The 13,333-nt window shown below is 39.2% G+C and overlaps 1 pseudogene; it reads right to left on the bottom strand.

The window, feature by feature from the left end:
• Positions 1 to 1,847: 1,847 nt before the first annotated feature.
• On the bottom strand, positions 1,848 to 12,995 carry LOC142166964 (putative serine/threonine-protein kinase PBL23; annotated as a pseudogene).
• Between the last annotated feature and the right edge of the window lie 338 nt (positions 12,996 to 13,333).

Raw genomic sequence — 13,333 nt, 5'->3', positions numbered from 1 at the left:
ATGGTGGTCGGTTAGTTTGGGCAGCTGAATTTGGATATAATAGAGAGGAATTAGGATTGGGTAACAGAGGGGTACCCTTATTAGCCACTGCGGGCCGAGTCGGTCCTTTTTCAGCTAGGATCCGCCGCTCGTGGATATGGGCTTGGTTCAGTGCCTCCTCAAAAATTTTGGGCTCATAACTCAACACCGAGTTTTTAATGTCTTTCCTAAGCCCAGAGATAAAGAGCCTCAACATGAGCCTGTCTGATATGTCATCGGTCTCATTAGCAATAGCCTCAAATCTACCTTGTAGCTCTGAGATAGCGGTGACTTGCCGGAGCTTTGCTAGCCGTCCCTCTGCCGACTCAAGTCCTTTTGGTTTGAAACATATTCTCACTTTAGCATCAAAGTGTGGCCAGTCAACCAATTGTTTGTTTCGAAATAACCATTGGTACCACTCTAGCACCTCACCGTCGAGGTAGAACGATGCCACAGTCAGTCGCTCATTTTTCTCAATTTTGTAAAAATTGAAATAGCGCTCTGCCTGGAATATTCAAGCCTCTGGATTCTCACCACGAAACCGACCAAACTCCACCGGTGCACGCTTGTGCCTGAGAGTTTCCGGTACTGACACCTGGCAAACAATATCCAGTGTTGGATCACGTCGATTAGTCCCTGTCGGCGCTTTGGTTGCAACCATATCCATCATTATGTCACGCATCTCAGTGAGTTGTTTGGTGAATGAGTCTTTTACCTCTTGAATCAAACCACAAATTGAATCGCCAATGAACGCCTTGAGTACTTGTTGGTCCTCCATTAGAGACTTCTGGATGAAAGCACCAATGAAACAACCTAATTGACTCAATAACTGACTGGTTGTATTACCACAACTTAACGAAGTTACAACACCCAGTTTGCAGTGGAACAATAGAGGGAAAATAGCAGAGAATAGAGTAGGAGATGAGAAGAGAATTGCAGAACAATAGAGACGAGAAACAAATCACAAGCAACAGAATAGTCTACTCTACTACATTCACTATTAGCTATTTATAACATTTGGTATCCTTCACACCCTGCGCACCTATGCTATTGCTTTACGTTTTCATCGCCCAGTCCCTAAAACGAAATCAGTTAGTCTTTTGGAATTGACTCTCACACACTTACTTCTTCTCACAACTTCAATCTCTTGTTGATTAGGCAGGTCCAAGATGGTATCTTAGTTGTCCAACATGTCATTCTGATGAGTCACAACACAAGATTATGTTGAAATTTGTAGAGAGAAATTTTCGAAGTGTTTATCTCGCTCTTCCGCACCAATTACCTTTTTAATATCCTATGATTCCCTGTGTTGTTCTTTTATTCTCGGTGACTACTCACATGGGCAGAGCTATCCTTTCACCGAAAAAATATACAAGATTAAAATTATTTTTATATACTTATAATAAATATTGAATTCCTTTAATTTCTTTGACTACTATAATAGATGTACCAATAAATATAACCAAGTTAAAAAAATAAATGGAATAAAGAAAGATTAGTTGTATCACCATATACAAGAGATATCAAATTCTAATGTCTAGGCAATTCATTTTTAATTAGAGAAAATGAAAATCATGACATATTGTGATGTTCATCAATATGAATAAGTGGGAGATGACCTGATTGCTGAAGAACACCTCAATTGTATTGAAATGAGGCTTCCTATTTTGTTTCCAAATGGGAATGTTGCATCTATAGGAAGGATTTAAATTATACACTGATATTGATGACCTTTATATAAGAAAATCTATGGACATTCATGTCGACAACACTACTTAAAATCAGAAAAACACTCAGACTAGAAGTGTTTGGTGACCGGGAAAACGGTTTTAGTATCTTTCTCTAACACAATGGGCTTTATTTCTTTGAATACGTTCAACATGACTTCGGGATTTGAAAGTGTCTTCTGCTACAACGTCCTCCTTCACATACTTCTTGATACTAGATATATATTCTAAAACAGTCACTACATCTCTGATTAGAGGCTGTGTACTCGCGTCCTCTTGCAGGCACATTGCTGCAACCGTTAGAGCTTGATATAGTGCTTTCGTCGGGTAGTTCTTTCCCAGCAATAGATCTTCCATTAAGTGAAACTTCTTCTTATCATTGATCAACGGTCGTGCTTGTCCATCAATTTGTCAAATAAAGATACACCCTTAATTGCTAAATTAGTACTCCCTCATTTCAAGTTATATGACTGTGTTTGACTAGGTATGAAAAAATAGACTACAAGGAAGAGGTGTCATATAAAATGAAATAGATGGAGTATTTGCCGTTCAGTGGCATTGTATTCTTGAAACTGACCCACTTGACGAGGTTCTGTTCTTCGCTTGGTCTGGAGGTATCAATGACTCTTCTTCTTGTGATTATTTCTAAAAAGACTACCCCAAACCTATAAACATACGAATTAATGGTCAATTTACCTATGCGAGCATAATCAGGTACACAGTAACCATAGGTTCCCATGACCCTGGTGGAGACATGAGTCTTGCCACTAGTTGGACCTAGCTTGGCAAGTCCAAAATAAAAAAGTTTTGGATTAAAGTTCTCATCTAAAAGTATGTTGGAGGCTTTAAAGTCTCGATAAATCACCGGAGGATTAGCTGTTTCATGCAAGTATGCAAGTCCTTTTGCTGCTCCTACTGCAATTTTCATCCTCATATCCCAATCAAGAGGCTTATTATCTGGACCAAGTTCTGCCAAACAACCGGCAATTTCAATAAAGGCACGTACCAAACTCAAGATCATGTTATTGGCGCTATAATATTGTCAATCACATTAACAAAGTGTTGCAATTAATGAAGATTGGATATAAATGCATTCCAAGAAGGTGATTTTCCAATGAACCATTTGGCATAAATTCGCAAACTAATATTCTCTGATCACCATCTGAACAATATCCTATTAAATTGACAAGGTTGGGATGACGGAGAAGACTCAACACCAGGACCTCCACAAGGAACTCTTTGGTTCCTTGGAAATCATTCCTGTCAAGTTGATTCACAGCAACATCCTAAGCAAACATGAAAAGAACGATAGTTAAATCATTTTTCCTTATTTTTGTTCTAGAGTTAAAAAATCTAAATCAAATTTTGAACAAAAGAAATGTGGGGGAGAGTACCATATTGTTGCTTTTAATATGGCCCTTGTACACTTTACCAAAACCACCACAACCAAGCAAACATTCACAGTCGAAGTTTTGAGTTGCAAGATACAACTCGCGAAATGTGAAGGCCTGAGCTGCCGTGTTCCCCTTTCCATTTTTTTCTATTTCTCAAGCTATGTATCTCCTTCTGATGCTATCTGAATATTTAACACAATCAAACAACAAGCAATCACTCAATAAATTGATTGAAAGTAACTTTAATATTCAGTGTTCGTTAGTCATTCCCAAAGTTTCAGCCAAAAAACTAATGAACATCAAATTGTGGGGAAACAAAAGTAGAAGAGGGGTCATCACACCGATAATATAAGAAGGTTTAAAAGTACTCCTCTACTATACGAAATATCCAAATTTTATCCTCCATTATACTTCCAGCTTACTCTTTTTGTTAACAAAGTGTCATATTTTCAATAAATTGACCTTTTGCTTGAAGTATTTTGAGCTGTGAAATGTACCCCATTACATACTAGAGATCCAATAAAGTCAAAATCAAATAATTTTGCAAACATGAATGACTTATAACATAAGAGTAATATTAAGAAATTTCCTATACTAGAAGGTAAATTTGGACATTTTCCCATAATATTATAATGATGTCAATGGTCATTAAACCATCATTGACGTGTCCAAATAAAGGAACAATTTTTTTTTGACATGTCAAAACCTATTTTCATGTCAATTTTTTTTCTTTTTTTGTAGAATCTAAATACAGAAAATGAAAAAAAATCCTACGACAAAAAAATAGCAAGCAAAATTTTAGAGACACCAAGGTTATCGATTTTTTTTATTTTTGAATCGAGAGATTAAAGAGATGAGAGAAAAAGGCAAAATTACCAGTTTTATGTTACATCTCGCGTTTTCGTACGTTAAAGTTTCGTCTTCAGTTAATCGACGTAGACTAGAGGATGAGATTATCTTGAGGTTAACGTATTTATTCTATTTATAGCAAGCGATAAGTAAGTACCATGAAGGATAAAGGGTACACGAATTAAAGAAAATAAGTTTCGATTGAAGATTGTCGATTTGGGATAAAATACGGTGCGAGCTATAATACCCGGTATTTATGTACTCGTACCATACAAGGCACCATATGACCGTGATAGTATGGTGTATAAAGTATATTAAAAATGAGTAATATTTTAAGTAATTTGAGATAATTCTTAATTATATGAGTGATTGGTTAATTATCGGGTAACGAGATATTACCAAATTAATTAATAAATTAGTGGATAAAGATTAAAATATCCACCCCACCCCACCCCACCCCCACGTGGCAGCAAGCCACTTCCTAAAGACATGACTCTTAGTCATTGTTGATTAGGTGGCAAACAATTGTGTTAGTTACAAAGACACTTCATCTCTAACATCTTCAATACAAAATACCTTACAATTAAATGCTAATTTCATTTCTAATATTTTGAATACAAAGACTACAATCAGACGTTATCAATTCCTACAAGTTTTCAACAAAACTTCCTTCAACCAAATAATTCCAACGGGAATTATTAGCACCTTAACAACATAAAATTTTGTGGTTCTAAAGGAGTACGGTGCAACATTTTTCAAGAATATCATACGAATTTTTTCCTACTCCAGGTATGTTAAGGTCATCCCTTCTTTCTTTTTGGCATGATTCGTACAAAAAAAAACGAGCAAACGCACAGTTTTCATTAACGACTCTATTCATAGAAATACTAGGGGTCTCTATGTTCTTGATTCCCCATGTGACATATTATTATATCTTCTGTTCATGGGTCTCAGAATGATACACAATTGATAAAGTTTATCCGAAAGGAATATTGAGATTATTAACATGTTTTCATATATTTCATTCATTTATACATGTACATTAACACATGACCAGATGGAGTTATATACGCATATTTATATGTATACATATGTATATGGGATATGAGAAAAGGTTACGACGTTATATACGTACCACCACCTGATCAATTGGCATATGTTGATGAATTTGCCCGTAGTGGCCGAGATGATATAATGGGATGCCCTCGGAGGCTTGATGATGTTATGTATACCTATACCCATGCATGACACGACATTTGTACGCACGTGCATGCCATTATAAATGTTTCAGGATTTACAAGTTATTTAGACATACATGCGGAATTCTTTATTCTGTGTTTCATCTATGTCTTCTATGTACTGATTTTCATGCCTTACATACTCAGTACATTATTCGTACTGAAGCCCTATTTCCCGGGGCCTGCGTTTCATGCCCACAAGGTGCAGGTAGGCAAGCAGACGGTCCCCCTTCTTAGGATCCTTGATCAGCGAGAGTTGGCGTGCTCCACTTGATCCGAAGCTGCTTTTGATTTTGGTACGATATGCTTATATACATGTATGGGTATGACGTGGCCCAATCCCGTCCTTGTATAGTTGTATATTGTATTAGAGGTTTGTAGACACTATGTATAGTTGGATAGTATGTGGCCTTGCCGGCTTCTGATTTTGGATATGTAGTTGTCTATAGCAGCCTTGTCGGCTCGCCCCACGTGTTCCGCACGTATATGTACATATGCCTTTTGGGCAGGTTTCCTTCATGTATGTTATTCTCGTAATTCAGCAGATGTTATTCAGGTTTATATCTTAGACGAATGCTTAGGGGTGTTCGACAGGTAGGACTCGGGCACCCGTCGCGGCCCATCAGTTTGGGTCATGACAAAAGTGGTATTAGAGTAGTTCTGTCCTAGGGTTGTCTACAAACCGTGTCTAGTAGAGTCTTATTTATGGGTGTGTTGTGTACCACACTTATAAACAAGAGGCTACAGGACATATATGATGTTATCCTCTATTCTTATCATAGATCGTGCGATATAAGAATTCATGTTCCTAACGATATGTTACGTTTTCAGTGATGCCCGAAACCTATAACCGCCCAGAAGGGAAAGTCCGTGGTTGGTGAGACTACTAGTTGAGCGCCACGAGTTACCAGGGCTTGGGGAGAGTCTCATAGTGAGATTCCATCTCAGACTTCATATACCCCGCCCTCTCCAGAAGGGATCCGAGGAGCACCAGCTCCAGCGCCCGCCCCCGTACGTTTAGTTCCTCAGCCAGATGCACCGGATCAGGAGATTAAAGATGTTATTTAGTTATTAACTCGATTAGTAGCCACATAGGCTCGGCGCCAGGAAGTAGGTATTGGTCATGCAGATAGGTCCGACAGTGCGAGGGTTCGTGATTTCATTAATTTAGACCCTCAAGTATTCACGGGGGCATATCCAAATGAGGACCCTCGAGTATTTATCGATAGAATGCAGAGGACTTTGAGGGTAATGAAGGCCAATGCGACTGAGTCAGTTGAGCTAGCTTCCTATAGACTCCAAGACATTGGAGTTAATTGGTACGAGTCTTGGGAATTGTCCAGAGGTGAGGATGCCCCTCTAGCGGTATGGCAGGAGTTTACAAAAGCTTTTCTTCGTCATTATCTGCCACCAGAGCTTAGACGGGCCAGAGTTGATAGGTTCTTGGCCCTTCGGTAGGGTAACATGAGTGTTCGGGAGTACAATCTTCAGTTTGATTCGTTGGCTAGGTATGCTCCCACTATTGTATCTAAGATGGGGGATCGGGTTCACCAGTTCATGATGGGGTTAGAGCCGCACTTGCTTAACGATTGTATGTCAGTCTCACTTCAGGCAGACATGGATATTTCTCGTATTTAGGCATACGCTCAGGGTGTAAAGGAGCGTACGCTGAAGCAGAGGGCCAATCGTGAGCATGATAGGGTCTAGAATAAGAGAGTGAGGTCTTCGGGTCCTTCTGGTGAGTTTCGAGGTGGTCAGAGACAACAATACCCGAGGTATCCAGCCCAGCCATCAGCTAGCGCACCCCTCAGTTTGGCGGTAAGAGATTTGATCGTTCCACATATTCAGGGCCTGGTCAGAATTCCAGGGCCTCAGGCTCTCAACATAGGTGTGAGTCAAGTCAGATGAGGCCGCCCTTGCCACGCTGTGCTCAGTGTGGTAAGCAACATGCTGGGCAGTGTCCTATGGGGTCGGGTGTTTTTTATACTTGTGGTTATCCGGGCCACGTTATGAGGGATTGTCCGACGAGAGGTGATGCAATCATAGCTCAGCTAGCAGGATCTGTAGCTGGTTCGTCATCATCCGTACGCCCCGTGGGCAAGGTTCACAAGCACCAATAAGTCGTGGCAGAGGCAGAGGCAGAGCATTTAGCTCGAGCAGTCCTCAGAAGTGCATTTATGCGTTGGCAGTACGACAGGATCAGGAGTCATCGCCTGATGTTGTTACAGGTATATTATCAGTCTTCTCATATGATGTATATGCACTGATTGACCCAGGTTCCACCTTATCATACGTTACTTCGTTGGTTGCTAGTAAGTTGAAATAAAACCTGAATTGGTTAAACCTTTTGAGGTATCTACACCTGTTGGAGACTCAATAATAGCTAAGCGAGTATATAAAGGTTGTATAATAGTAGCTCATAATTGATATACCATAGCGGACCTAATCAAGTTAGATATGGTCGAATTTGATGTTATAATGGGTATGGATTGGTTGGCTTCCTGTCATGCCAACGTTGATTGTAGATCGAAGATAGTCCGATTTCAATTTCCAGGGGAGCATATTTTGGAATGGAAAGGTAACACGACATCGCCGAGAGGTAAATTTATTTCCTATCTCAAGGCAAGGAAGATGATCAGAAAGGGCTATATTTATCACTTAGTTCGGGTTCGTGATGTGGAAGTAAAGTCACCAACCATTCAGTCCATCCTTGTGGTTAATGAGTATCCCGATGTTTTTCCCAATGAGCTTTTGGGTCTTCCGCCAGAGCGAGAAATTGAGTTCGCTATTGACTTACTACCAGATACTCATCCAATATCTATTCCTCCCTATAAAATGGCCCCCGCAGAGCTGAAAGAGTTGAAGGAACAACTAAAGGACTTACTTAAGAAAGGCTTCATCAGACCTAGTACATCACTGTGGGGAGCACCTGTGTTATATGTGAGGAAGAAAGATGGTTCCTTACGGATGTGTATTGATTATAGACAGTTGAATAAGGTGACAATCAAGAATAAGTACTCGCTCCCGAGGATAAATGATTTATTTGGTCAGTTGCAAGGTGCCAAGTGTTTCTCAAAGATAGACTTGAGGTCCGGGTACCATCAGGTAAGGGTTAAGGAGAAAGATATTCCGAAGACAACATTCAGGACCAGATACGTGCATTTTGAGTTTCGTGTTATGTCGTTCGGTTTGACCAATGACCCAACAATATTCATGGATTTGATGAATCGTGTGTTCAGACCCTTTTTAGACCTGTTTGTAATTGTATTTATTGACGATATATTGATTTATTCTCGTTCAGAGGCTGAGCATACAAATCATTTGCGTACTGTGCTCAGAGTCCTACAAAAGGGAAGTTGTATGCAAAATTCTCTAAATGTGAATTCTGGTTGAACTCTGTAGCGTTCCTTGGGCATATCATTTCGAGTGAAGGTATCCGGGTTGTTACACAAAATATTGAGGCAGTAAAGACTTGGCCTAGACCCACGACACCGACGGACGTTCGTAGCTTTCTCGGTTTGGCAGGTTATTATAGGAGATCTGTAGAGGAATTTTCTTCCTTTTCAGTACCTTTGACAAAGTTGACTCAGAAGGGAGCAAAGTTTCAATGGACTGATACTTGCGAACAGAGTTTACAGGCATTAAAGGACAGATTGACTTCTGTACCAGTTCTAATGCTCCTAGAAGGGACCGATGGTTATGTTATTTATTATGACGCTTCGAGCGGTGGATTGGGTTATGTACTGATGCAGAATGGTAAGGTTGTAGCTTATGCTTCTAGACAACTAAGAAAGCACGATAAGAACTACCCGACCCACGATTTAGAGTTAGCCGCGGTGATTCATGCACTAAAGATATGGAGGCACTATTTGTATGGTATTCATGTTAATATCTATACGGATCATAAGAGCCTTCAGTATATCTTCAAGCAAAAGGAATTGAATTTACGTCAAAAGAGATGGTTGGAGCTACTTAAAGATTATGACGTTTATATTTTATACCATCCGGGAAATGAGAACGTGGTAGCCGATGCCCTCAGCCGTAGATCTATGGGTAGCTTGTCATATTTACAGCCAGAAAAGAGGGGAATATCCCATGAGCTTCATCAGCTAGCTAGTGTTGGAGTTCAGTTATTGGACTCGGGTGATATTGGAATTACTATTCATGATACGATAACATCCTCGGTAGTAATTGAAGTGAAGGAACGCCAGTATGAGGATCATGTGTTAGTTCATTATAGGGATACCACCCCTCAGAAGGAGAAGACACCATTTGAGATTACAGAAGATGGGGTCCTCAGATATCGAGGACGATTATGTGTCCCTAATGTTGCGGGGCTGCATCGGCAAGTTATGGGAGAAACTCACTATTCTCGTTATTCTATCCATCCAGGAGCAACCAAAATGTATCATGATATCGGGGAAGTATATTGGTGGGACGGAATGAAAAAGGATATAGCATAGTTTGTTGCTCAGTGCCCTAACTGTCAGCAGGTCAAGAATGAGCATCAAAAACCCGGTGGATTATTGCAGGCTATAGAGATTTCGACTTGGAAGTGGGAAGTAATCAATATGGATTTCATCATAGTCCTACCTCGTACCCAGCGTAAGTTCGATTCTATATGGGTGATTGTTGATAGGCTTACAAAATCTGCCCATTTTCTACCCGTTAGGACTACATATTCTGCAGAGGATTATGCAAGGCTTTATATTAAGGAGATAGTTCGGCTGCATGGTATCCCTGTATCTATTATCTCGGATAGAGGAGCTCAATTTACAGCTAACTTCTGGATGTCCTTCCAAAAAGGGTTGGGGACTCAGGTAAGTCTTAGTACAACATTTCATTCCCAGACAGACGGACAGGCTGAGCATACTATTCAAACACTTGAGGATATGTTACGAGCTTGTGTGATAGACTTCAAAGGTAGTTGGGATGATCATATGCTGCTTATTGAGTTCGCATATAATAATAGCTACCATTCTAGTATTCAGATAGATCCATACAAAGCTCTTTACAGACGGAAGTGTAGGTCGCCTATAAGGTGGTTCGATGTTGGGGAAACTACGTTAGTAGGACTAGAATTGTTATAACAGGCAATCGAGAAAATTAAGCTTATACAGGAAAGTCTATTAGCAACTCAAAGCCATCAGAAGTCTTATGCGGATAATCGACGACGAGACTTGGAGTTTCAGGTTGACGATCGTGTATTCCTAAAGGTATCACCGATGAAAGGTGTTATGAGGTTCGGTAAGAAAGAAAAACTTAGCCCTCGGTACATTGGACCGTATAAGATCATATGCAAGATATGCCAGGTAGCATATGAGTTAGACTTGCCTTCGGCCTTGGAGTCTGTACATCCAGTGTTTCATGTGTCTATGCTCCGTAAATGTATCGGAGATCCTTCCAGAATCGTGTCAGTTGACGACGTTCAGGTCACAAAGCAGCTATCATATGAAGAAACTCCCATTGCTATATTAGACAGACAGGTTCGGATATTGAGAACTAAAGACGTAGCTTCGGTGAAAGTACTTTGGAGAAACAACAATGTGGAAGAAATGACTTGGGAGGCTGAGAAAGACATGAAGTCTAGATATCCCTACTTAATTCCTCCTCCAGAGAAGGGTCCGACCGAGACATCACAACCTTAAGGTACGTGTATGGATCCTTGTGTTAGTTATTGATTATTGTGGTCCTATGTGGCATTGAATCATTGAGTTTCTATAGGAAGAGTTGGTAGTAGTATTGTTACAAAGGTGACTCTGCCAAAGTTATATAGATCCCGGGGAGTTAAACATTCGAGGACGAATGTTTCTAAGGGGGGAAGGATGTTACATCTCGCGTTTTCGTACGTTAAAGTTTTGTCTTCAATTAATCGACATAGATTTGAGGATGAGATTATCTTGAGGTTAACATATTTATGCTATTTATAACAAGAGATAAGTAAGTGCCATGAAGGGTAAAGAGTACACAAGTTAAAGAAAATGAGTTTCGATTGAAGATTGTCGATTTGGGATAAAATACGGTGCGAGCTATAATACATGGTATTTATGGACTCGTACCATACAAGGTACCATATGATCGTGATAGTATGATGTATAAAGTATATTAAAAATAAGTAGTATTTTGAGTAATTTGAGATAATTCTTAATTATGTGGATGATTGATTAATTATCGAGTAACAGGATATTACCAAATTAATTAATAAATTAGTGTATAAAGATTAAAATTTCCACCCCACCCCCACGTGGCAGCAAGCCACTTCCTAAAGACATGACTATTAGTCATTGTTGATTAGGTGGCAAACAAATGTGTTAGTTACAAAGACACTTCATCTCTAACATCTTCAATACAAAATACCTTACAATCAGATGCTAATTTCATTTCTAATATTTTGAATACAAAGACTACAATCAGACGTTATCAATTCCTATAAGTTTTCAACAAAACTTCTTGCAACCAAAAAATTCCAACGGGAATTATTAGCACCTTAGCAACATAAAATTTTGCGGTTCTAAAGGAGTACAGTGAAACCTTTTCCAAGAACATCATATGGATTTTCCCCTACTCCAGGTATGTTAAGATTATCCCTTCTTTATTTTTGGCATGATCCAAATGATACAAAAAGAAACGAGCAAACGCACAATTTTTATAAACGACTCTATTCATAGAAATACTAGGGGTCTCTATGTTCTTGATTCCCCATGTGACATATTATTGTATCTTCTGTTCATGGGTCTCAGAATGATACGCAGTTGATAAAGTTTATTCCAAAGGAATATTGAGATTATTAACATGTTTTCATGCATTTCATTCATTTATACATGTACATTGACCCATGACCAGATGGCGTTATATACGAATATTTATATGTATACATATGTATATGGGATATGGGAAAAGGTTACGGCGTTATATACGCACTACCACTTGATCAATTGGCATATGTTGATGAATTTGCCCACAGTGGCCAAGATGATATGATGGGATGCCCTCAGAGGCTTGATGATGTTATGTATATCTATACCCATGCATGACACGATATTTGTACGCACGTGCATGACATTATAAATGTTTTAGGATTTACAAGTTATTTAGACTTACAGGCGGAATTCTTTATTCTGTGTTTCATCTATGTCTTCTATGTATTGATTTTCATTCCTTACATACTCAGTACATTATTTGTACTGATGCCCTATTTTCCGGGGCCTGCATTTTATGCCCGCATGTGCAGGTAGGCAAGCAGACGGTCCCCCTTCTTAGGATCCTTGATCAACTAGAGTTGGCGTACTCCACTTGATCCGGATCTGCTTTTGATTTTGGTACGATATGCTTGTATACATATATGGGTATGATGTGGCCCAATCCCGTCCTTGTATAGTTGTATATTCTATTAGAGGTCTATAGACAATATGTATAGTTGGATAGTATGTGGCCTTGCCGACTTCCAGTTTTGGATATGTAGTTATCTATAACAGCATTGTCGGCTCGTCCCACGTGTTCCGCACGTATATGTACATATGCCTGTTAGGCAGATTTCCTTCATGTATGTTATTCTCATAATTCAAAAAATGTTATTCAGGTTTATATCTTAGACGAATGCTTAGGGGTGTTCGACAGGTAGGAATCGGGCACCCGTTGCGGCCCATCGATATGGGTCGTGACATTTTAAGAGAAATGTTGGCAAATTGTGCTGGAGATTTGGTATCTTTGTATTGTTGAATAATGCTATTTTCTAAAGAGGAATTATGAATGTTGTCCTTCACAGGCATGCAACATGAAAAACAATTCATTCATCCCTTTTTATCTAATCTACCTAATATCATATCTTAGGCATAATTCCTCAAAATCATCAATAAAATTTTCTGGAATTTTGTATCAAAATATATATAAATAATATGGCCTTATAACAGTTGTTTGACAATTTATTGATGATATTTTCAGAGACGATTCCAATACCAACAAACTCATAAAATCTATATATCAATTCAACAGGAAAATAGGAACATTTTGATGCCAAAAATAGTTCCTAATTTTCCCATCTAAGGTGAACCGTGCAGTGACGGTCACCGGAGAAAGAAACCTAAGAGCAAGACTATTGTCTCTTAAG

The sequence above is a fragment of the Nicotiana tabacum genome, chromosome 2 (genome assembly GCF_000715075.1).
Source record: "Nicotiana tabacum cultivar K326 chromosome 2, ASM71507v2, whole genome shotgun sequence".
In the NCBI taxonomy this organism is placed as follows: domain Eukaryota; kingdom Viridiplantae; phylum Streptophyta; class Magnoliopsida; order Solanales; family Solanaceae; genus Nicotiana; species Nicotiana tabacum.
This window is presented reverse-complemented; position numbering and strand designations above follow the sequence as displayed.